Source organism: Mus caroli, chromosome 16 (assembly GCF_900094665.2).
Source record: "Mus caroli chromosome 16, CAROLI_EIJ_v1.1, whole genome shotgun sequence".
Taxonomy (NCBI): Eukaryota; Metazoa; Chordata; class Mammalia; order Rodentia; family Muridae; genus Mus; species Mus caroli.
The window spans coordinates 88,950,371-88,955,711 of record NC_034585.1 but is presented as its reverse complement, the minus strand read 5'-3'; the positions used below and the strand labels follow the sequence as shown (position 1 = coordinate 88,955,711).

At 44.6% G+C, this 5,341-nt stretch overlaps 1 pseudogene; it reads right to left on the bottom strand.

Moving 5' to 3' along the window:
• Positions 1–1,636: 1,636 nt before the first annotated feature.
• LOC110311713 lies at positions 1,637–3,259 on the bottom strand (annotated as a pseudogene).
• Between the last annotated feature and the right edge of the window lie 2,082 nt (positions 3,260–5,341).

Here is a 5,341-nt window from a genome sequence, read left to right as displayed (position 1 = left end):
TCTCTCTCTCTCTGGCTCCTTTCTCCACTGGCTCCTGATGGGGTAAGCAATAAAGTTTGTGCTGCAGAAGATTCCGGTTGCCCTGAGCGTGTTCTTACCAGGGGGAACACAAAAGCGCGGGCAATACAGTACCCCGGAGCTCTTGACTCTAGCTGCATATGTATCAAAAGATGGCCTAGTTGGCCATCACTGGAAAGAGAGGCCCATTGGACTTGCAAACTTTATATGCCCCAGTACAGGGGGATGCCAGGGCCAAAAAGTGGGAATGGGTGGGTAGGGGAGTGGGGGGGGGTATTGGGGGACTTTTGGGATAGCATTGGAAATGTAATTGAGGAAAATACCTAATAAAAAAATATAAAAGAAAGAAAGAAAGAGAGAGAGAGAAAGAGAGAAAGAAAGAAAGAAATTTGCAGCCTTAGCTTGAGGCAGAAAATAAATAAATAAATAAAGTAATAAATAAAGTAATTTATTTCCTCTAGACTAGGAATGAAGCCACTGTGTTGAAGATGGCAGATTTTCCACAGCAGAGCCATAACACTGAATACCTGATTCCTGTAAGCACCTACTGCCATAGGTCAGGGGTGCTATACAGGAAATAGAGACAGAAAGATAAAAGGAGAGAGAAAAAAGGAAGGAAACAGGGAGGAAACAAGTAAGGAAGAGAGAGAAAGGAGAGAGGGGAGGGAGCAAGACTAATGTCCAAATCAATTCCCCACTTTTGTGCCTGCTATGTGCTGTGCACAAGAACACGGGGACCCTCACACATGTGGTTTCCTTCATTGTTCTCAGGCTGTAACTGTTAGCAGCTCTTGCCTGGACACTGCAAAGAGATCAAACTGCGAAGTATTTCTTACGAAAGGCCTGATGCTCTGACCTCCTTTGAGTTGTAAGATGTTCTGCTCCATCTTCCGGGGCTGAGCTTTCTTTCCATCTCAAATAACCTTCTATCTCCTTCCCCTCACCAATTCTTCCTTCAGACCTTGATTGCCCCAGGATGGTTTTTTTTTTTTTTTTTTTTTTTCTGTCTCCCAGGCTGAGTCCCATCCTGTGATCACATCCTTGCCTTCGTTGGGACATTTCTCCCTGCTGTCATTTCACGTTTGTTGTGCACACGATGCGCTAGGCCAAGAACATCGCCTCACCTGTCACCTCCTCTCCAAGGCCTTGCTCCGTATGCAGGAAAACACTGATAAAATCCATGGGAGTAGCCTAGCGGGAAGAAGCAGAGTCTATCTATGGATCCTTCCATCCAGAGTGTTAACTGCTAAACCCTGGGTAGAGGGACAGACAGACAGACAGACACCATTGCTTGCCTCGGCTCTGAAGCCTGACACTTCACCTGCTCTTATATTCCTGTTCACAGTGTCGTAGAAGAGAGTCTGAGAAGAGAAACACATGGCCTGTCCGAAATTAGTGGGTGACACGGGATGGTGTAGTGCCACACCTGCAGATAGAACCTGGCTTCTCTTGTTTCCCATTCTGTACTCCTCCATCTCCTTAGATGGGCTAGCCCATATCCCACTTTGCCTCTCTCCTCCTGGCTTCAATTACCATCCTCCTCCTCCTCTCCCGCAAATCCAGAAGTTCTGATTAATCATTTGTGATGCAGCGTGAAGCCACATCTACATTTTTTTCCCCAGGGACCAAAACCAGTCTTTATTGGCCTCGGCTACTTGAGGGGGATGAATCTGGAGGAGTGGGTGGCACCCATCCCGGGCCGGCCGTGCTTCACGGGTTTGTAGGTGATGGAGAACTCGCCCAGGTAGTGGCCGATCATCTCTGGCTTGATCTCCACCTGCTTGAAGGTCTTGCCGTTGTACACGCCCACCATGCTACCCACCATCTCGGGCATGTCCCTCAGGTGCGTCTTCTCCACCTCGGGCTTCTCCATGGGTGGCGCCTCCTTCTTGGCCTTTCTCAAGCGCTTGAGCAGTGAGTGCTCAAGCGTGCTGACCATGGTTCAGGCGCCGCCTCTGGCGGGCGCTGTACAGCTGCATCAGCTGCTCATAGGACATGTCAAGCAGTTGGTCGAGGTCTACGCCACGGTAGGTGAACTTGCGGAAGGTCCGCTTCTTCTTCTGCTCCACTTCGGCCATCTTGGCGGTTACTCGGAAAAGGCCACATCTACATTTTAAGGAATGAATCATGGAAGGACCTAGTTAGGAAGAATCCCTGTAAAGACCCCGTAAGAGCCTAGAACTACTTCCCACCGACTTTCAAGCATTGCTGACATCAGCAATTTCCCTCTTCCATTTACTTAAGTTTACGAAACTGCTCTGAGGACAACTCGGGGAAAATCCACCTCAGCATCTCATCCAAAGATTCAATTTGCTGAGTGTGAAGGACAGACAAACTGCTACAAGACAAAAGGCAATCAGAAATAATGGCCTCTGGCCATACAGGCACCCAAATTCAAGGACTGTCAGCCTAGCACAGGTGTGTGAGTGATGAATCTGGCATTACCCTTGCCTGTGGACTTAGTACAACCATGGGAAAAGTACCCAATGTGACCCGAGAGACAGACAGACAACCATTTGTCTCATCAGTGAAGTTTCCAGGCAACAACGCTGAGGCTGGCTTTTCCATCACTACTCAGCGATGACCTTTACCTGACCTTGAAAATAACTAACCCTTCCTGGCCAAAACGGGGAGTGTGTATCAGACCCGACTGACAGCCCATTCTCCAGTGCTATTGAGTACACGATCTAAGTTGATGATATCTTTGCCTTTCTGAACTTTATCTTACAAAAGAAATAACTTCCCTGAGCCATCCTGGACACTGGGCAGGACCACACACCAGGCACAGGTGCGTGATGAGTTTGAAAGGTGACTTTTATCTGTTTTATTTTGGATTCTTTCCCCACTCAAACATTCATCGAAATGAATGCAGAGAAATAACCAAGCTCCCCTGGAGCACCACAAGACTGTCTATCTTCATGCATTTAGGTTCTCAGAGATGTGCCTTGCTGTCAGCTGCAGTTAATAAGTGGCCCCAAAACAAAATCGACTGAGCCCTGCTCCCAGACTCCTCCCCTGCTTCTCCCCCCCCCCCCCCCCCCCCCCCCCCCCCCCCCCCCCCCGCACACCTGTTTGAGGATTAAAGATCTGAAGGCAAAGGGAATCAGATCAAATATCCAGCCCTTCAAAGAGAATGGCTTCCTTGAAGTGAAATCCCTAAACTTGCCCTTCTCTTCACCTCCTCAGCGATTCCTTATCAGGCATCTTGTCAGCACAGGATCAGTGGTAATTACCGCAATGGAGGAAATCAGACTTTCTGTGTTGGGACAATCATGATGATGACATGGACTGAGCACCTATAATGATTGAAAGATAACAGGGGAATCCATCACGACGGTATGTGGACAGACAGACTGTGGAAAAGGAAAACAAACTCGATTGGAAGTCCGTAAGATTTGGGCAAAGGTTATTTCATAACTATAGAATTTTAAATATATACATACATTTATATAGTGAACATAGAATATGACTGAATTGTTAGTGTGATTACATCGTCATTTGTTAATACCACTTACTTTTGAAATAGCAAATAGATATTTTAAGGTATAGCAAATAACAGAAATACTAAAGTCACCCTAAAATAACCACCTTTTAGTTGGAGGTACACGTCTGTGTGTGTAGTTAATGAAGTGGGATGCCATATGATGAATATAACTTTATGTGACACTGCATTGCCATCATTTAACAATATAGAACACGTTTCTATTTTGATCCACTGGAACTTATTTCCTAAAGTCATTATTACTATATCTAAGCTGAGATTTTTTTTAAATATTATAAAATATTTTTATATTAAAATCTCTATCCTTAGCGCTGATTATATCCTTATAGAAAGGTAATCAATATACATCTTTCAAATATTCTTCCTACCTATTGCTGAATTTTTGGGAAGGTAGCCTCAATTTTAGGTTTTGTTTCATTAACATTTTTTGTTTTGATTGTTGGTGGTGGTTTGTTGGTTTCAAGACAGGGTTTCTCTGTGTAGCCCTGGCTTTCCTGAAATTTGCTTTGTAGACCAGGAGGCCTTGGACTTAGAGATTCACTTTTTTGTTTGTCTGTTTGTTTGTTTTTTTGTTTTTGAGATAGAGTCACACTTTGTAAACCTCGTCTTGATGATCCTCCTGCCTCAGGAGTGTGCTGAGGTTACAGGTGTGTGCACCTCCTGTCATGTGGTGCATCACAAGCTTGTATCCCCCATCTTATACTCCTAGTATTGCCAACGCTGTTACTTATTTAATACACACTTTATGCTTGAATTGCTCAAGAAAGCAATACTGGGTCTGCCATGATAATTTTCAGAATCATGAAATAGATCCATGGAAGTTAGAAAGTATGGTTTTTAAGAGGCTATTATTTCTTAGAAATTTACTTAGACTTTCTTGATAGGAAAAGTTCTGTTCTAGAATGCCTAAATAGAATAAGATAAAGCTCACCTACACTGGAGTTCCCCTAATTTGCTTTAAATAAGGCCTGAGAGCTCACTTGGTTGTCTCTCCATCTTGGTAATGAGAGACCCCAACATGCTGGGCTTCTACAGAATAAAACACTCTTTGCATTTACATACAAAAAAAAAAGTTCTGGTGAAGGCTGCTTGTGCCCCCAGGGAGCAGAAACAACCTTATGCACATGACAAACTCAAACTTGTTTTTGAAACTCTCTTTACACCAAGCAATTCTTTGACAAGAATGAAAAAAAAAAAAAATAACGAGCATGGTTCAAATTTTAGGTCGGTTTGTATCTTGCCTAAGAGATTCACAACAGCTTCCTGTAATCCATGAAGACCGTGAGCAGCTCTGACATTGGCCGGGCACACAGAAAGGTGGTGATCTGATTATAGACGTTTAGACGCTGTAACGTCCTCTGCAGTGTCCTGTTAAGCGGCCCTCCATCATACTTTCAAACAGAGAAAACAGAGACCACACCTCCTCAGCTGTCCTGACTTCCGGTGCCTTGAAGGGTTACAGGTAACCATAGAGACGCACAGTTCTGCATCACCGGCAAGAGCTCTCTACTGCGCAGTTCACAGCCCTGTAACCGACTGCTAGAGAAAGCTAGTTCAAGCAGCTTTTTTATAACCTCTTCATTATTATCACGAAAATTATTAAGTTCCCTTTTCATCTTTAGCTTTTTCTGCCTATCCGCAGTTAGTGTCTTTAAGAAAATCCTTTTTTTTTTTTTTTTCGGGGCAGTGGAGGCGCATGCCTTTAATCCCAGCACAGAGACAGAAGGAGGCAGGCAGATTTCTGAGTTTGAGGCCAGCTTGGTCTACAGAGTGAGTTCCAGGACAGCAAGGGCTACACAGAGAAACCCTATCTCAAAAAAA